We start from the raw sequence: 22,815 nt of genomic DNA, 5'->3' as shown, positions 1-22,815 counted from the left end.
GCTTGCAAATCTAACAATAGTAAATAACCCAAATTGCTAATAGTTGTATTTTGAGCTACAACTTACGCAATTTGACAAGATTTTAGCTAAAAATTTCCAAAAATATATATTTTTATGTAATCAAACTTTATACATAAGTTTTATGATATTTGGATTTTAGATTTGTAAGATATGAAGAAAATAGTACTTAGGTGCTTGTGAATTAGGATTTTAAAGCACCTGCTAGGATTTTAAAGATGTTAGTCAATTGATAGTGAATTTATAATTGAATTTTTTAAAAGTAAAGCTTAAGAATGAATTTTATAATATTTGTAAATTTGGTAAAATCTGAATAGTTGGATCAAGAGATATGAATTTATAAAGTTTGTGAGGATGAAATCTTTTATGGAAATATTATATTTTGAAGAGATTTTATTATAATTTGAGTATTTTATACAAAATAAAGGAGTATTTTGGAAGCTGACTTTATATATATGTTGAAGATAGATATATAGAGCTATGGTTGATTTTTTGTATAAAGATGAGCTTTTGAGAGGAGATTGTAGATTTCCTTTGAAGTTATTGAAAACCTAATCTACTAGCAAATGGTTAGCTATGATTTGGTATAGCCAAAAATGTTATTTTTTTTTTAGATATTTTAGAAAGCCTTCTGTTCAAACCTTCTTAAATATAAAAATATTTATTAATAAAATATCTTTTTGATATTTTAGTATTTATTTGTCTTCTACTTTTAAGGTTAAATAACTTATTAGAGCTTGGCCAATAAGTTAAAACTAAATTCTCTACAGCTACGTACTTAATATATTCTCATATAGAAAACCATGCAATATGGCAATGGGTGCAAAAACTAATTTTTATTTCAATTCCTCAAATACAATAGTACACTCTTTGGTCCATATTGGATAAGATCCATCCTATAGTGGCTTCTTTAGAAGATTTGTTAAGGGCAGACATATCAAAGCAAAGGAATGAATAAAATACCAATAATAGCTGATATGGCCTACAGAGCCATAAATATCCAAGACCATGTCAGGGTTTGATAGAGACAATATACGTTTAAGTTTATCAAGGTCCATAGCAATACAAGTCATAGAAACAATATGTTCAATATGTTCAAAGAATTTGCTAGATGGATTGCCAAATTAATTTTTTTTTAAATTTAGAAATATGCCATATTTATCACATTATTCCAAATATTTACTAAGGCATTCTAAATAGTTTTGGATTGTATTGAAAGTACAAAAATCATCCAAAAATATTTCCATAAATAATTATAAATAGTCTTGAAAGACTTGAATCATCATTCTTTGAAATGTAGCTAGTGTATTACATAACTCAAATGGCACAACTTTATAAGCAAATGTCCTCTAGTCTATAATAAAATTAAATTTCAACTGATCTTTTATAATAATTTTAACTTAATTATATCCTAAGAATCCATCTAAAAATGAATAATATTTATGGTGGGCTACTATGTCCAATATACTATTCATAAAAAATAATAAAAAATAATCTTTTTTAGTAGATGCATTTAATTTTTAAAAGTCTTGAAAAATTTAAATTTTTCTATTTTTTTTTGGTACCATCACAATTAGTGAATCCATTCACTATGTGATATAGGATATATAAAATCCACTTCTAAAAGTTTATTCAATTCTTCCTTTAATATGACGAAATATTTGGGATTAAGATGGTACTACCGTTGATAAACAAGTTGAACATCATCCTTTAGAATAATACAATGCTCACAAGCTTCAGGAGAAATACCTTTCAAATCAGTATAAACTCTAGCAAAAGCAGATTTATATTAAAAACTTTGTCTAATGTGTCAGCTTTAAATCCTTAATATCTTTAGAAATTATGATATTCTAAAGGTTTGCATGTATTTCCAAATTAACAGTTTATACAAACATTCATCTGCATCTTCTTATTTTACTACCTCTTCCTACTTCAAATTGTTCATATAATCTGATATAGTTGTACTACCTAAATTAAAATCTATTGTATTGATCTGGTGAACCACACAATTATTCATCCATCTTGCTATAGCATGATTTGAGTTATCATAATCCTCCAAATATATCAAATATTCTCCTTATCTTCTACATTGGTAAATTACCCGATTTTATTGAGATTGGCATTGAATTCCTTTAGAATGCACTTGCTCTTGAGATACGACATCCACCTCATCCAAATCATACTCATCTTAGAAGTAATTTCAGATCTTAAAATTTGAGATTCTCCATGGTATTGTATCGGATATATTTGCAACACAATCTTATCTATTTCCTTTCCAATAGTCAAAGTACCATGATCCCAATTATTTCACACTTTAGCTTGATATAATCATGGTTACCCTAGTAGAATTGGATAACATAAAGTTAAATTTTGTAACCGGAAAATAATATAATCAATGTTGTATTCAATGCCAACAATGACAGTGTGAATACTTTGTAAAATATTCATTGATTTAACTTGGCTATGATCAGCCATCCTTAAGATCAATGTGGTAGGCAACAATTTTGCTAAATCCAAAGCTTCCATCGTATTAACATTCATAAAATTTACACTTAAGCCCCCATCTACTTGAACTTCGGAAATAAGAACATCATCAATGGATACATTGATAGTTGAAATTATTATCTTCTATCTTACTATGCAATTGAATCTACTAGTTTTAATTATAAAAATTAAACGGAATACTGCACTTCTGACATGTATGTCCTGACTGCTTACAATTTCTACATACTAAAGCATTTTCATTATTGGCTCTTAAATTAGAATATTTACTAGCATAATATTCTATCTACCTGTAACAATAATATCAAAGTGGTCTTTTTTTTTAACTCCATCAAGAATATTTGGTGTTTCTATTGGTATATACCAGCTGGGCCTATTCCAAGTTGGATTGGTGAATAATTCTAGTTGTTTTGTTGGTATTAAAAAAATTCGAATTTGTTGGAGATATTGCTGATATCCTTGCTAATCTTTTACATAGCTTTGGAGATTTGATGCATATCCTTGATTATAATTTGGATCTTAAAAATTACTAAAAGTTTGATTTTGTTTATTTGAACAATTTCCATTTGAGCCAAATGTATTTCCTATTTGGACTTGATTAGAATTCCACTTAGTTAGTTGAATCATGGTTTGAGTACCAAACTATTGTACTTTTGTAAATTCCAACAATTTACGGTTGAATATTTTCCTTTGCAAAATGATTGTACAGTGTATATTTTACAAAGGACATTCGGTCATCAATGTTCCGAATGGCCTTGGATCTAACAATTATTGCACCACACATGGAACCTTGTATTGATCGATTTCTATCGCTTTTCTTTATCTTTAGTCATATGAACTGCCAATTCTTTAATTTTTTTAGTCAAGTTTAACAACAAATTTTTATTTTTCTCCTTTGGAGCTGAAACCTTAGGCAAATCAATTGTTGCCATCAATGGTTGTTGATAAGGAGGGAATTGAGAATATGAAACTATTGCTATTAATAGTATGGCATGTAATAGCGTAAGATTAATTATTCCATGTGTATTAGTACTTAAATTGATATTTATAGCCATCAATTTGGGATAGCTATTTGTAATTCTATTCCATATTGGAATTGAATAATCTCCTTGAGCTGAAATCATAGTAGCTTCTATAAGTAAAAATTGATATAATAACATTCCTTTCATACTTTGGCTCTAATAATAGATACAGCCACTCTCTTTGGTTGAGCTTCCTTCATAAACATCTTTGGTTCACATGGATACAATCCATTAATCAATATAAATAACATGAAAGGCTTCGATATTTGGTTATTTGGCTACTTACATAGTATATCGACTACATGGCCATAGTAAGATTCCATTGCCTCTCTTGGACTCATTTTATTGTTCATTAATCTTTTACAAAGATGATCTTCAAAGCCAATTAGATAAAAATGGATTAAAAATGTATTCTTTAATGCCTCCTAATTAGAAAATAGATCCACTAATTGACAATTATATCATTCAAATGATGCGTCTTTTAAAGTCGTTGGTAGCCATTATAATCAAATATCTTTAGTTCTACTATTTTTGGCTATATATATAATAAAAAATTAAAACTAATACTAGTCTAGATCGATACGTGGCCATCTATTAAAAATAGGTAATGAAGCTACTTAGATTGTGCAATCTCCTGCTGTCTCTATTTATATCATAATCAGCACTACTGGACCTTAAGCTGCTATTGCAAATACCAATGATTTCTTTGACTTCTTCTTAAATTGATCATTGCCTTCTTCAAGTATTACTTCTGTACTTCAAAGCAAACCTTGCAAAGTATTCTCAACCAATATTGTAGATTGAATTGGTGGTGAAAAAATAAATTTTGAAATATATTAAAATAACTCCCTCTTAAGATCAATTTATTCAAACTTGAAGAGGAGGTATTATTGACTTCAATTATAACTGATATTGAAAATGTATCGAATGGGGCATCAAATTCTATCCCATCTCCTTTACTTTCAGTTAATAAACTCACGAGATTTGTTAGACTATGGACAGATTTTATTGTAACTATACTTGGTAATTTTCTTAATGGTATATATGTCTGAAATATTAAAGACTTGTCAGGTTCTAGATATACTTGAAGATGCCAACACGCATGCAACTACAGCTTTATTCAATTCTATTCATGCTTTTTTTTAGACTCTATTTGTATTCTTCTTACAACAAATTCCTTGCTTTTGCTTTATTGTGTCTTCCCTTCAATTGTCAAGTCTTTCTCAGGATATTGTTATCAATTTTATTCAATATAATCCTTCATCATAAACTTCTTGAAATAATTTTGAGCGCCATTTGATATCACTCATATGACTTTGATCCTAATTTAATTCTAATTAAATAATCACTCTATTCAATATCCAATTTTAAATAGCGTGTAGTTAATTCCTAACATTCAATACAATTATCATTCCCAAGTAGTGGCATCAAAAAGTAATCTTGTTTTACTTATTTCAAATTAATCTAATCAAAATAAACTTGTATATAAGGATTTGAATATGAAAAAAGACTACTAGCATGAAATATACTTACTAGGATCATATAATTAACCATTTTTTATTGATTGAATGTAATAAATGCATAAAATACTAAAAAATGCTATAATTTCTTCAATTTCCTATCCCTTCTTCTTCTACTCAGACATATATCAACATTGATACTTCCATCTTCTATAATTCTTTAATTTTATTATATCTTCTTCTCTCCAATCTCAAAATAATAACATGCAATACTCTACTTTTTCAACAACCAGCATGCAATCATTCAATAATTCAATCATTGGAAATAATTCTTCAATGAATAATTCAATCTATTGATTATCAATCTCAATTTTTTATACTTCACAATTTTAATTTCCAAACTCTTTTCATCTCTGATTACACTTTACAACATCTTCAATTCTCGGCTTCTCAATCCAACGTTTATAACTTCATAATTCAAATATTCAATTTTTCACTTAATAATATATAATTTCCATCTATTTTATTACAGTCTTTTTTCTTTACAAGATTCAAAACTAAAAAGAATCCCAATTTTTCAATTATAGTTCTATCTTAAAAAAATCACACACAAGAGATAGCATCAAACTTACCCTAGCTCTTCACTCTCACAGTCTGATTCTTTCTTCCTCTTCTTCAACAGATTTATACTTACCACCACATATCAATTACTACACATCAATATTAACTACTTTTTCTTCCTAATCATCCATTATACCCTCTAAACTATCCATTCATTACTTTATTGGCTATTCTTAATTCTTTATACAATGTATTGTAAGACAAAAAGATCCTATCCATTTTACATAACTCCTCCAAGAAACTTAGATTAAATAAACAAGCCATATAGAATAATATTATATTAAAATTTAGCCTCCTCAATGTTTAGCACTCATGTAATTATGAGCACCAAGATTCTTTATTTTACAGCAAGTCTAATTAACAAAAAGATGGCTCTCATTGACTAGCTATATTAGAATGTTTTTATATTAGTAACTAAATAAGATACAAAAGATGGCAAGTCTACATTGTTGATGGATATGACACCCTTTTCAACTATCTTCATGATTTACTTGATGATGTGCAGAAGATCATATAATAAAGATTTTAATCACCAATTTCATTTTAATATTATTTTCTTGGATGATCCAATTCTACTATAAATAACTTAAGTACTAATAGAACTTTATTTCAAAACTTCAACTATAAAGAGATGGATAATAAGTTTGAATAGTAAATATGTTAGAATGTTCAAAAATATTTTGACTATAAGAAGGTACTTGATAGAATAAAAAATGTAAGGAATAAGTTATCCAACTATAAGTTTTTTTGGCCTCTATCAAAAAATTCCAAAAAATCTACCTCAAAGACCTCATGTTTGAAGCCATGTATAATATAGTCACCTAAAAATTCATGAAGGAATAAATTTGTAACATTGAATGGTTGTCTATATAAGCATTCTCTCAATAGGCCCAAAATTAATAGATCAAATAGAAAAAAAATTCTTCTTGAAAGTTCAAGAAGTAACTTTGGCACTTCCAATACAATTCTTTTAAGATAAAAAAATAAAAGAATTATTCTACTAATTAAGAAATGACAAAATATACAACTTGATATTTCCATAAATTATTTTTTTATACAAGAAGCTCTTTTGAGATGCAAAGATACAAGAACTATTTGTTGGAGTAAGATTCTATGTAAGATCATCCTTGCCATGAATTCCATACTTACAAAACTTCTCAACTCTAAAGAGATTTTGTGAGCCCTCAAAGCCTTGCTTAGTGGCCAAGCTCCAAGCTTTGATGGATTTCCTACTAAATATTTTATCAAGCTTTAGAACCGTGTTAATAATAACTTTTTCGAAGTCTTTTTAAAAGCTCTTTCTTTTGGTACTCTTTGTCAACAACTCAATATTAAACTTCTCTGCCTTATTTTCAAAGAAAGTTATAAAAATAATTTTAAAAATTAATGGCTAATCACTTTGTTGGTCATTGTATATAAGCTTTGTGCAAAGACTATGATATGAAGAATCTAGCCTATTTTAAATAAGATAATTAGATCAAATTAAGCTAAATTTATGAAAGATATTAATATAATATCTAATATTTTTCTTGCTTTCAAAGCAATGGTCTAAGTTTATTTTTAGAAATTTTAGCTTTTATCCATTAATAATAAAAAAATAAATCTCTACTAATTAGAATTTATCTTAGTTCATAACAAGGGAATTAACTATGTAAGATTAATAAGATGTCTCTTTTATTTAATCTAATTTAATTCACCTTGAAAACTCCTTCAATCACCTAAGTTATAAAGCAATTCTATACAACCAACTTCCACATATAATAATAAGTCATCCTAAAAATTCATGAAATTTATAATTTATCATTATCCTTATTTACTTATTTATTTATATTCTTTATTTTTATTTATTTCTTTATTTGATTTTTGATTTTTATTTTATTTTATTTAATTATTTTAAATCAAATTAAATTTCATCCATCAATAAGAATTCATCTTTGAATGATTATTCATCCAAATATAATAATTAATTTAAAAAACTTTCATCAAATTAAAATTATTCATCTAATTTTGATTCTTCATTCAATTTAATCTAAATCCAACCATAACCTAACTTCGTCCTAGTTTAATTCTTTTGGGTAATAGCTTGAATTCTTATGGAGAGGTTGATAGTGTGGCTTGGTATTAGCTCTTGTGACGAGCTGTGAATACTCCTCGCCTCAGCAGTAGTGACTTAGTTGCTGCTTTCTCTTATAGAGCTTCAGTATATCAAATTTGGAAGACTCCAGTGATGTAATTTTTTGAGCACTAAAATCAGCATGGTCTCGATTCTATTGTCTCTGCAGTAGTGGCTCCTAGAGGTCTCAAAGTCGTCCTCCACCTACAATTGCAATGCTGCGCTATTTTATTTGATTCACAACAATGAGATCAAATATAATTCTTTTCATGTCATGCCCTATACCTTGTGTGCCATGCAACCCGATCTTCATGACGCTCAAACTTGCTCATAATAACATAATAAAGACGATCAGATTAGCCAAGGGTACCTAAGGTATTACAAGTAGCGCCTAAATGTGTTGCTTGATCATGAGGCTTGCACATTGGAATGCCACATACAAAATCTTTGACAATCGATTTGATAGATCCTCGTTCTTTATTGTCCCTCTCACGACGAGAGGTATAACTAAACATAGCAGCCAAAAAAATAAAAGTCTTAGTAGGAGGACAGTAGCATGAGAGCTCAATCAGTCAAATTGCAATGAATTCCTACTCTCAACGGCCAATCTAAAAGAGCATTCACAAAAAATAAAATAAAATAAAATAAAATAAACAAATTATTGAAAGCATTAAATGTAATCGGTGCTCTCCATAATATTTATTGTAGAGTACAATAAATACTATAGCTACAGTATTTGGAATGTAGTAGAGAAGTATTTTTTATCCTCTTTCCTTTCTCCTCTTGTATACGAGACACAACCAGATCAATAGATTTTTATGTGTGAAGCTCCTTCTCTTTAAAAACCCTCTTGTATGTATTACTTACTATTATTCTTATGTATGTGTATTACTTACTACCACTCTTGTATCTTTCTAAACATTCTCAATATGTTATTAGTATGACTCTCTTCTACACACTATCACAATTTTTTTGCTCTAGTCTTGATGCTTCAAACTTGTTGCTATTCTTGCTCATTGTCTACTTCATGATCTTGCTACACTTCTTGCTCGCCCCTCACATATTAGCTGCTTACTTAGAGCACTTGCTCCACTCTTTGCCCTACTTATATGGAGTACTTGTTCAAGCCCACCTTTCCTATTGTGCCCCATGCCTGCTACTGAATAGCCATAGAACTACTGCCAAACAGCCACAGAACTACTGCCAAACAACCGCCATTACTGACCGCTAATTAATGCCAACCCCGCCACTATCACTGCGGCTGCCGCTCGCCCGCCTCCATTGATCTAACATTGACCTCATCACTACCATTGTTGCTATCATCCACTCACTACTATCAATGCTGCCGCCCATCGGCCATTGACACTTTGCCGCTGCCACCCGCCCACTGCTGCCGCTATGCCACCAATGCTATCCTGCCACCAATGCTATCCTGCCACCACTACTACTATTGTCTGTCGCCGTTGCCTTGCCACCCTGCTACTGCTCTCATTTTGTCGCCCGTCACTGTCCTACTATTGCTTTGCTACTACAATCCACAACCTTGTCAAAAAAAAATAAAAAAATATAAATATAAATAATATTTTTGATTTTCAAGTATAAATTTATTATTTTATTTGGTTTTATATTTTACTCAACTTTTTTACTTGATCTTATATTTTCTTTGTAGATTTATTTATAATGAGTGCTTCAATATCTTCAAGTACTTTTACTATAGTTCCAACTATTACCAATGTATCCCAACATTTTTAAGCTCTTTTATTTCTACCATTGATTGTGGATGAAAACAATTATCTGTTATGGACAAAAATGGCAAAAGTAAATTTATTTACTGAACAACTCTCGGATGCTATTATATTTATTGAATCTCTTATAATAAGTATTTCTATTCCTCTTGCTATTCATTGGAATCACTTCTTCTCCTTCGTAGTCATCTTGTACTTGTATTATAACATAAATATTTGGAAATAGAAGATCCTGCAAAACTTAGGAAGAATCTTAAATCCAGATTTGTTCATGAAAAGATTATTTTCCTTCCACTAGTATGTCATAATTGGACACATTTGCATGTTTTAAATTTTCCAAATTTAAATGCTTTCAATAGTGAAATGTATAGTATTGTCTTACAATTACAATTATGTGGACAAAGCATCTCTAAAGAAGAAATGGTTGAGAAAATTCTCTCTATATTTCCTCTTGTATCTGCTATGCTTATACAACAATACAAGAACATGAAATTTCAGAATCATTTTGATCTCATATACTATCTATTTCTTATGGAGAAGCAAAATGAGCTATTCTTTCACAATGCGGAAGCTCGTCCTATTAGAACCACAGTTCCAAAATCTCATATACTTAATATTTCAAAATCTAAGAAAAAATTATATAAACATGGAAAACATGCTCATAAGTATCAAGATAGTGATAATCATGACTATTTCTACTCATATGGAAAGAATAAATGTTCTACTATTAAATATAGTAAAAAAAAAATCAAAGATACATTCTTGCCATATGTATGGAATGTTTGGACATTTAGCACATGCGTGTCATATTATAGAATATTTTATTAAAATGTTCAAAGAATATAAGAAACTACAAGTTGAGGCTCATGAAGTTCATACCATGGATGCATCCATGGATTCAATTGATATTGATGACTTAGAGGCTTATAAGAATGACAAAACCTCTAATGATGAATCAAATGATGCACTCATTGATTCTGCAATAATACATACTATCTTGCAAGATAGATGATTTTTTATTGAAAAATCTTCAACTTGTGAAACTAAAAATATGATGACCATGGTTGGAGCAAATGCATTTTGTTTCTAAGAGGGTACAACGACAATAAAATTACCTACGGATTCTATCATAAAATATAAACATGCAATGTTTGCACCCTTAGTACCTCGAAGTCTACTAACTACCAAGATGTGTGTATAAATGGTTATCACCTGTCGACCACCATTTTAAATAGAAAAGATGTTTTGGTTCTTGTGAAGAATCATAAAGTTGTTGAAAAAGCTTTTGTTACAAAAAATGGTTTATATCAAATTACAATTCGGCCTCCCATTTTATTTAATTTTACATCATCTATTATAGAGAGTCGTGTTTCTCTCTGGCATAGATTATTGAGACATCTAGGATCTACATTAATTAAAAAGATCATTCCATGTATAACTAGGCACAATTTAAAGCTTGTGGATGTAGATTCTATGGAATTATGTTGTGCATGTGTACAAGGTAAGATGATTACTCGGCCTTCAATTTAGAACCTCCCACAAGAATTACCACCAATGCTTGAAAGATTATATGGTGATATTTGTGGTCCTATTAATTCAATATCACGACCATTTCATTATTTTTTGGTCCTTGTTCATGCATCACATAAACAATCACATGTTTTATTATTATCAATTCAAAACATGGTATTTGCCAATCTTATATTTATGATTATTCATTTTGGAGTTTATTTTCTTGATTATCCTATAAAAATATTGCGTATGGATAATACAAAAGAATTCGCATCAAAGACTTTTGAAGACTATTGTATTGCAATAAGAATTGAGTTGATATATTGTGTTCCATATGAACATGCTCAAAATAGATTTTTAGAGTCATTTATAAAGCATATACAACTCATTATCCGGCCACTCTTTTTTCATATAAATTTACCTGCATCTATGTGGAATCATGCAATTTTACATGTTGCAGCATTAATACGCCTCCGCCCATCTTCTCTTGAAATTGTTTCACGATATGAGCTCATTTTGAGTCATGTTCCAAATGTATCTCACTTATGAATATTTGGTTGCCGTACATGGATTCCAATACCAGAACCTCAATGGCGTACCATTGGAGCTTATCGACAAGAAGGCATATATGTTGGTTTTGATTTACTGAGTATTATTTTTATTGTTGATCTATCAATTGGCACATTATTACATGCACATTTATAAAATTATCATTTTGAAGAAAATTTATTTCCATCTCTTCAAGGAAGAAAATCCAATCAACAAAGAAATAAAGTACTTGTATTTGAAGCATCAGAAATATTTACAATGAATCTTGATCCTAGCACATCTTTGACAGAAACTAAAGTTGCTAAGATTTTACATCTAAAACAGATCACAAATGAAATATCTCATAGCTTCAATGATGTACTTAGAATTATAAGAGTTCTTATTAATGAGGCTCAAAATGTACCTACTTAAATTGCAATGACATTGACTATAATACCTCAAGTTATAACAACAACAACTAAAAGAACTTATGGATCAGATAAGCAACCATGTAAGAAGAAAGCTATAATATTGACTAATTCTGATATTATTTCTCAAGAAATTTTCCCTCATCCTACAGGACTATTAATTCATATTGATATATCCATGCATAATGTACGTTCAATTCCTCTGAAAAACAATCTTAGAATTGGAAGGAATAAGAATAAGTTGAGTAAAGAATTATCTATTCTATATTGTATTACAAATGATATTTGGGACATACCATCTATTACGATAGATGAATCATTTGTATGTATATTTATAGAAGCCCTTTTGATATAAGGAAGATGATCTTGAACCTCAAACCATCGAGGAGGCGATATGTCACTCTAATTGGTCAAAATAGAAAACTGCTATTGAGGAGGAGCATGCCTCTTTGCATAAGATAAAAGTCTTTGGTTCAATTGTAGACACTCTTACATCTCGCCTTGTGGAATATAAGATGGTATTAATATGCAAGCAAGATACTCAAGGTCAAAAAACCTACTATAAAGCTCGTCTTGTTCTTCAAGGATTTACTCAACGATTTGGCATTAATTATGAATCTACATATTTTTCAATCATGGATTCAATTACATTTCGATATATTATTGGAATCGTAATTCATGCCACCCTTGAGATATATCTGATGGATGTAATAATTGCATATCTATATGGTTCTCTTGATGTAAATATTTATACAAAAATTCCACTTGATTTAGAAACAGGAACTCCAAATGGACCTACTGTAGGATAATATCATGGTATTAAATTATGTAAGGCCTTATATGGTTTAAAATAATCTAGATGCATGTGGTATCAATGTCTTTGAAATTATTTAATTATAAATAAGTTTGTAAGTAATCCATTAATCCCTTGTTTATTTATCAAATAAGATAAAATTGGTTTTGTGATTATTACTATATATATTGATGAACTTAACTTAGTGGACACTACATCTACATGTGTTTCAGCTATTAACCTACTTATATGTGAATTTGAGATAAAAATGTTAGAAAAAATAACTTTCTTCATTGATCTTCAGATTATGCAGGTAACAGATGGTAGCATTTTCTTCTACCAACTAACATATATTAGACGAATCTTACAAATATTCAATATGATTAATGCTTATCCATTGTTCACATCAATGGTTGGACATGGTTATGATGGTCATGATCCATACCATCTATGCAAGGAGGAAGAAAAAATATTGGGAGATCAATATCCATACTTCACAGCAGTTGGAGCACTTTTATATTTGGCTACATTTACAAGTTCAGATATTATATTTGCAGTTAGTATTCTTACAAAACACAGTGTACATTCAACACTATGATATTGGAATGGCATCAAATATTTGTTACATTATTTTAAAGGTATTGAAGATTTGAAATTATACTACACACAATCTACAAATCCAAAATTGCTTGAATATTGTGATACGGGATATAAATCTGATACTGCAATAGCTAAATCTCAAACAAGATATGTATTTTTAAGACATAGAGTTGTACTATCATGGAAATCAGTGAAACAAATAATAATTGCAACTTCATCCAACTATGCAGAAATTATTGCCTTACATGAAGCATTTCAAGAATAAATTTGGTTGCCATCAATTAATAAATTCATTCAAATAACTTGTGGATTTTTATATGATGATTCTCTAATTATATTGCATGAAGATAATAGTGCATGTACTGCATAGATACAAGTTGGTTTAATTCAAGACAACAAGACAAAGCATATTGATTCAAAGTATTTTAGTTATATCCATGACTTGATTACTGATCAAGCACTTATAATTAATAAAATTGAATATGCAAATAACCTTGTTAATTTCTTTATCAAAGCTCTCCCATTGTGCAACCATCGTCAACTTACTTATGGCATTGATATGCAGCGACTTTCTTTTCTTGAATATGAAAGTTAATGAGCTCTTTAAATAATTAAAAAAAATGATGTACTCTTTTTCCTTCATTTATTGTTTTTTCCTTAAATACAATAAGGTTTTCCTATATAAGGTTTTAATGAGGTAACAATTGTTGATCTTATGAGATCACTAAAAAGTATAGATCATAATTCTATATAAATTTTATATTATGTAAATATTATGATGAGCGAGGAGGAGTATTGAGAGCATTAAATGTAGGCGGTGCTCTCCATAATATTAAGTGTAGAGTATAGTAAATACCATAGCTATAGTATTTAGAATATAATATAGAAGAATTATTTATTATCTTCTTTTTTTTCTCTTGTATACGAGATACAACCTGATCAATAGATTTTTATGTGTGAAACTTTCTCTCTTTAGAAACCCTCTTGTATGTATTACTTACTATTACTCTTGTGCATGTGTGTATTACTTACCACGACTCTTGTGTCTTTTTAAAAATTCTCAACACAAACAAAAAAACAAACAAATCCAGCTTCTTATAGCACAGTCTCTTCTCTTGCTATTTTACAAACGAGCTTCAAAAAAGAAATATTTCTGCCTCACAATTCCTTAGCCACTCAAGAATCAAGACAAGCTAAGGTCAACCTATACCAAGCAAATACGATTTCCATGCGATATCATTCTCGATGACCACCAAACCACATCAAACAAGGTAGGCAATAAGCTTGCCACATATAACTCCTTTGCAAGGAAGAGAAAGAGCTCTTGGTCTGTACTACCACGGATCTAAAAAGGCATCACCATTCATAATTTAATATTCCAAAATGAAGTATAGGACGGCAAAAAAAAATAAAAGAAAAAAAGACAATGATATTTCCATGGAACAAGAGCAAATGTAGCTACATCTACGAAAAAACACACCATGAGCTCCTAACAGTCGAAATCTGGCTGAACCACAACAACAAAATTCAAAAAAGAAAGATAAATATGTAGCAAAATATTGAAGCATTAAAAATGCAATGCCATCACTTTGGAAATTCACAAGGCTTTGTGGCCAATTTGGATTACTGCAACCAAATCTTTGATGCAAATCCATATTGTCATATGGAATTCTTAGAAAAAAATCAATGGAAAGTTGGGCGGAAAACCATTGAGTGTGCTGCTCCGTAATCTTTGGAGCTTCGCCTTGGTATATGAGTACGGAAGAAAAAGAGACTAGAGTTTGAGGCAACCTAGACCCCTGTAGATGAGAAGGCCTCTCTAAAGTCGGGACTAGCTCCTTCAGTTCTTTTTTCTTTTTATTTTTATTTTTCTTTTTCTTATCATATTTTCTTTTTTCTTTTCTCTTCTTTTTTTATTTTTTCCTTATTAGGTATTTAGAATTAAGGATTCCATCTCTACTTCTAACCTAATTTAAATATTTTAATGACAATAAAAACCACTACCTTAAAATCAAAAATTTACATTAAAGAGAGACTATCTATTTTGAAATTATTTCTTTAAAAAATCTACAAGAGATCTATTCTAGCCATTGACATTCTATTAGTTTCTATTTATTTCAAAATTTCTATATTTACTTCTTAAACTAATGATCATAAGTACCATAAGTGAATTTTCTGTAGTGAAATATATTAGTGAGAGAATTTTGTGACTCAAATATGGCAACCATCTAGGATAATTTGAAGAAGAAAAGAATCCAAAGATCTTATTTTACATGTAAGTGCATTTCCATATATAATTACTACTAATTTTAATATTTTATAAAGACTAAAAGTAGTAGTATTAAAATATCTAAATTTTTCAAAAAAATATTATAATTAGTATTAATTTCTCTTTTTTTTAGTAATTATAATGTCTTTGAAATAAGAGAAATTTAAAAAAATCTAAATTATTACAAGATTAAGATGAGATAATTCTATTAAAAAAATATATATCACAATGATAGAAAAATAGAAAAAGAAAGAAATTAAATTATTAGAAGTAAAAAATATAAAAATTAGTATGATATTATCTTTCAAAGATAAGAATATAAATTAGAAGCCATAAAAGCCTATATATTCTCTAGTTTATATGAGTTGGCCACTTTTCCACTCACATAGATAATTGTTTATGTAAATAATTCCTAAAAGTTTTTCTATATTCCTTACATCTATTTCCAAATGTTCTTATTGAAAATAGTTCACCATTTAATGTTTCTAACTACAAAGAATTGTTATCAAAGAATTCTTGAATAAAATAAGGACCTAATTAAAGAATATTAATTTTACCAAAGAAATGCAATTCTCAAGCATCTTATAATAATACTAGCTTTTCAAGTTGTAGAACTTTCATCTTATGTTTTTTAACAAAAGCAATTTTCTTCCTTTGAATTGCTTCCATATGTTGAGTCTCAATGCTTTGAAATTCATCTAAAACTTTCAATTATTTTATTCTATCTCTTAAGGATTCTTGGATAGTTAATCTATTATCTATTGCTATCTTAAAAGAGGTTCTATATCTATCACTAGTTGTAAGAGGATCATATACAATTCCATTGCCAACTATAATTTTTCATTAAGTATAATGAAATTGAAGAAGTAGGACTAAGTCATCATCTAATTTAAAGACTCCAATCTCTTTTTCTAAGCTTCTATCTATGTCAATTCTAAGAACTTGTATTTCCTTGACTTCCACAATCTCCAACTTTTCATTCAAGAAATTAATTGATTTGTAATAATCAAAATTGGAGTCTAAATAGTTTCTTAATGATTATTTGGATTTTCCACCATCTTTTCAATGATAAAGTTTGGGACCTAGGGATTCTATTTTCTTTGAATCTTGATCAATTGAATTGACCACTTTTATTAATTTGCCTTATATTTTAGATTTTTGAGTATCTTCTAAAGAATTAATAGAATTATTTTTTCATAAACAAAGATAGGTTGTATGGAGATTTTGATTCTATTCTTTTAAGGACCAATGATAATGTGAGGCTTGTCTCCTCTTCACTTGACTAGGGCTTCTAAATTTGTCAACCACGGCCTATCTAGCAATAAGAAAAAAGAATCTTTTGATGTATGCATCCAAATAACATATTATGACAAGGCACATTTTATTCCCTCAATTCATATCTTACAATTTTTTATTTGGCCTACTAAAATAGATGGACTTTGATTTTTCATCTTGATAATAAAGGGAGATGGGCTAATGACATTCAATTCTAATTTTTCTATAGTTTGGAAGGGCTTAATATTCAAATCACTTCTACTATCTACAATGGTATAGAAAATTATTTTATCTGTAATAAAAACTTCAATATCTATATCTTTCACCTTATTTTATTAAATATAGGCATCTATTTTTTTTGCTATTTTAATCTTAGGTTTTTTTTGGTTTTTTATTAAAATATAGATTTTTAGTATTTTTTGAATCATTAGAAAATTTTTAATAATTGAGATTAGATAATATTAATCTTTAACTTGCTAAAATTATCTCATAAGTTATTCTCTCATGTGTTGGATTCTTCTTTATCTATGTATTATTGAAGAACTTCAAATGTGAGAATTTTGGGACCTTCTCAACTTTGGATGTCCAGATTAATACTTGGCTCCTATTCAACCTCAAGATTTTGAAATAGTAGTTCTTTTATCAAGAAGTCAAACCTTACAGATTTGGCAATATCATTCCAAATTGCTTTCATTGTGTCTTTTGTAATTTGTTTTAGATCCAAAAAACAAGGTAAACTATTTAAGGTACTAGTTTCTTTTTCTTGATGGATGAGTAAAGATTCAATTCTAAATCTAGTTATCACTACAAGAGCAAGTATTAAAAATATGTTTTATCTTTTTAATTAGTTTTTTTTAAAAATTATTAAATCAATTTTAAAGAAAGACTTGATTGACACTATGTTGTGTATAATTTTGAATCTCTTCTAATTCTCCTATGGATTGAAATACAAATCTCACATCTTAAGATCTTTGGCCATGTTTTGGTTGATTAGAAGGATTTTGACCTTGAAATGGATCTTTTTAAGAATTTAATAGAATATATATAAAATTAATTTGAAGCTCATTAGAAGAGTATTGATTCTATCTATTATTTTTATAGCTATTATATAAGTTTGAGGGCCTTATTTATTTATTGAAGGTTTTTTTTATCTACTTAAAATTATCAAATGATTATTGAATATAATTAATAGATAGAAATTATAAAAAAACTATTCTATCTAATTCTCTATAAAAATCCATGAGATGGTTACTACCACAATTTCTACACTTTATTTGGTTTTGAATCTAATATTAATAAAAATGAGTGTCTTTTCTTGCAAAATACATAAAAATCTACTTATTGGCTTATTTGACCTCTAAGACCTTGGTTCCTAGAATTAAATTGTTGTTGCTCCAAATTAAGTCCTTCAAATATTTGAATTTTATGTAGAAGAGCATATGGTTGAAAATATTCATTTTTAGAAGCAAAGATTTATAAAATTGATCAAAATGCTTTGATTGTTTACATTGATTACACCATACTTCCATTATCTATTTTCTTGACTCAATAGAAGATGGATTAGGATTGGAGTTGAAATTTTTAGCCAACCTAACTAATTATTTTGTCATCAGTTTTATTTGATGAGAGATTTGGATTTAAAATTTTTATTGAAATGGATTTTTTTTATATATATAAATACTTATTTTACCTATTATCTTCAATAGAATAGGTCAAGGTCAATGAAAGAGGTGGAGGCCTAATATTTAAAAATAAAAGATAAATTCTTAAGATTATCGGAACTAATGGTGGTTATTCATGCATTTGGAAGCTTGATATATAAAGAATCTTAATATGTATGAGTCTAAAGCTAAGAATATTGTGGTCTTCTTTATTCTACAATCTTTCATATTCTTTATTTATTTATTTTACTTTTGTTCCATTTTTGGCTACTATAAGAACTTTAAGATGTATAGGAAAGATTTTATTTATTTATTTCTTCTTTAAAAAATCCTTGAATAAAGAAATGCTTCAAGATATCATTAATGAACAAGGTTCTAATACCACTCATATATCCCTTTTTTGATATAGTTGAAAGCTACACTAAATAATAATTATTATAATTACAAATATTTGAGATGTACCATCAATTATTATCAAGATGATTGGACAAATCTTTTACCATTTGTAGAGTTTACATACAATAATTTGATATATTTTTCTACTCAATAAATAATTTTCTTTTATCAATTATGGTTATCATCTATAACTAGATACTTTTGAATGTTCAAAAGTTGATGATCTTGTGCCAAAAGATTTTGCAAATTGTTATCAAAGCTATATGCAACAATGAAGGTACAATAAAATCAATTAAGCTTCTTAATTTTTTCTTTGAATTAATACATATTTTAGGTTGAGTAGCAAGAAGCTAAAAGAAGAAACTTGCTACTTAAAAAATTAAAATCAAATAATTTTTTTTTAGCTTTTTTATATTATTTTAATTATTAAAATTTTAATACATGGATTTGAAGCAAAGAAGAAAGAGTTGAAAGATAGAACCTATGAAGAAGTAGAAGATGTAATTATCTATTCTTTCTTCTAAGACTTGAATGTAATGGAATAAAATAGAACCTTCACTTTTAACCTATCTTTTGGATTTAGCTTCTGATTGATTATAAAAATTGCTTAGAATTTTTATGTGGTGATTTATTTATAAGTGATAAGATGGTTGGTAATATTGTCAAGTGAATTTTCCTTCAAATTAGTTTGATATATGTAAGGAATTCTTTTGTCTGGTAAATTTTGTTGTTAATAAAATAATAGGTAATTTCTTAATTACATTGATATAATAGATAAAAAAAAAAAAAAAAATAGACTCTTTATTGGCAATATAATGCTTTTGCATTGAATATTACTTAAGATTACTTCTACACAAAGTCATTTTGTATAATAGTCTAAGAGAAGAAAAGCCTTACTTGGAATGATATTTAAATAAACATTCTTTTTTCAGGTTAATTCTATTGTATTTTTTTTTCCTATCAGAAAGAGTGTTTTAAATAGGATGTAAATTCTTTTAGTTTATTTTTGTTGTATTTTTTTTTCCTATCAGAAGGAGTGTTTTAAGTAGGATGTAAATTAATAAGCATATGATATTAAAAAATTAAATTCTATAATTACCTTTTTTAGTTTATTTTAATTTTTTTGATTTTTTTATTTTTAGAGATAAGATCGTGATTATAGAAGTTTAATGTACTACTCTTCTAGGCTGTATAAATCTTTATTAATAAAATCTTTAAAAAATCTAGAATTTTTAAAAATATTAAGATTTATTTTGTCAAATACTAAGACTTCAACTTGTGAATCTGATTTAAACATGCCTAGAAATCTATTTGAAGAATTTAAAGATCTTTGTTTAAAAAATATTTAAAGAGATTTAAAAAATATTTTTTTAAATCTTTTGGTAGATAGTAAAAGTAAATTAGATTAAAAGAATACTCATTTTCCTCAAGCATAAGAGATAATGGATTTAAATAGAGTAGAAAAAAAAGAACCACCATCCTTATCAATTAATTCCTTGATTCAACCAAGGAATTTATTTATTTGGATTCTTGAGGGACTTAGCGCTGTCTCTATGAATGCTAACCTTCCTATCTTTAGTGATATAAGGAATGAAGTTCATTTAGCTCACATAGAATATTTTATAAAAATACTTATTACATATTTGATAATATTTCATATAATCCTATATTTCTAATATTTTTGTAATACACAACAAACATAAAATTTATATTCTTCTATATCTTTAGAATAGATTAGAATGTCATCTATATAATAAATAAAAATCATTAAGAAACTCACATAAGACATCATTCATGAGATATTGAAAAATAGTTGGTACATTTGTGAGTTTAAAAGGAATGATATTATATTTAAAATATCTATATCTAGTTCGGAAAGCAGTCTTCTATTCATCTCCTTCTTTGATATAAATCAAGTATCATAAATATATATCTATTATAATTTTTATCTAGATAATATGAATAAGTAGTAGTAAGTAAAAATAGATTAATATCATAAATCCTTCTAAAAAACTTTTTAGAAGCTTTTTAGACACTATTTTGACTTTATATGTATTTGTAGTTGATTGATCAATAAATTTTTGGAGATTCTATAGAACATCACCATATAGATATTATATATAATATACACAAGTAGATAATATATTTAGAGGCAAGAGTGAAGCTTTCTTCATTCTTATCAATTTCTTTCTTATTTCTAGTCTAATTTCAAGAGTCTTTAATTTCTTTGTCTTTTAACAATAGCCATTCTAGTTACCTTTTTAATATACATACTTCTCTATTTCTATTTTGTCATATTTCTTTGAAAGAGACTTATTAAATTATTTGCTTTCATTAAGTTCTTATCCTTGACAGATTTACAAGAGTGGACTTACAATATCACAACTTTGTCTCTTCCTAATTAATAGTGGATTATCCCTTTCTTTTAATAAGACTTAAGCATATCAGGAGTTGTAGATTTTCTTTTAAACTGATATTGTTGTTAGTATTTTTTCTTTGTTTTTAAGTCTTCTCTTTTATTTGTCTTAAATAATATTAGATATATATATTTTTTTAAGTATTATGATGGTAAAGCTTCTTGAAATGAAGAATGCAATGGTACAAATGTAAAAGCACTTAAGAGAGTTAATGCTTGCAATGCATCAACTCAATTTATTGTCACAAGGAGCAATAAATTAAGAAAGGAACAAAGATACAAAAATGATTGGAGCTGATCTAATATCTGCTTTAAATCATATCCATTTTCTAAGAGTAGAACATTCTTCTATTATTAAAGAACAAAGAATTGCACTACTTGAGAAGTTTGATGATACAACATCTAATTTTGAAGATTTATCAATCAAGTATAACTTGTAGTTGAACTTCAATTCTAAAGCTATCAAATACCAGGATCGCAAGTTAGATTCATTGATACACTTTTTTTAGGTTTAGCATTATTATGGTTTTTATCTTTTTTTAAACAACAAGTTCTAATATTAAATAATATAGAGGCTTTTTTGGCAAATTTTTAATCAATATATGGAAAATATGATGTATTTTGTATTATAATCAACAAGATCCATATTTTACTACAAATCAATTGACTAGTAACTTATATGCTTTACAATTTTGACAACTTGCAACTCATACCAAGTAGGATGATGTTGCACTTTTTATCAATTTTTTTTATAGATAACAATATGAGGTAAAAAAATTGATGCTCAATTTACCTAATCTTCAAACATTCAATCAAGCAATTGATTTTGTTGTGAGATAAGACAATCAAATTTTTGAATTTTGATCTAAGAATTACACAAGTATACTTCAACATTACTATAATTCAATGACAATTCCAACAACTTTGAAATATATATATATATATTTCAAAGTAGAAGATATGTAAATTAATACAATATATTTTAAGCCTCTTACTAAGCAAGAAAAGACTTGTCATTGTGAAGAAGGATTATATTTATATTATAGAGAACCTAAATATATTGCTTAAGATTGTCTAAAAAAGTGATACAACTATAAAATTGGAGTATGGCCATCAAAAAAGATAGTATGTTGAAAAACAAACTAATCCAACTATAATAGGAATCATGTAACTCAAATCCTATATTATACCTAATGAAGGCCCTATTATTGCCTGAAAATCCTCTCCTTATTTTACAATAAATATTATTTAGCATCTAAACATTACAAAGCCTTTTCCTTGTTAGATTTGGAAGCCTTAGTGTATTTCTTAAATGAAGAGTTTGTTAAAAGACATCTCATATCTTTAGTAAAAAAAAACTAAACCTATTCATGTAGAAATTATAGATGATCATTTGTTATCTTTAAAAAATATTATTTATGAAATTCTTCCTATAGAAGTAACAATTAATGGTCAC

Source organism: Physcomitrium patens, chromosome 18 (genome assembly GCF_059467195.1).
Source record: "Physcomitrium patens ecotype Gransden chromosome 18, ASM5946719v1, whole genome shotgun sequence".
Lineage (NCBI taxonomy): Eukaryota > Viridiplantae > Streptophyta > Bryopsida > Funariales > Funariaceae > Physcomitrium > Physcomitrium patens.
The sequence above is the reverse complement of the archived record's forward strand: the minus strand, read 5'-3'. Positions refer to the sequence as shown.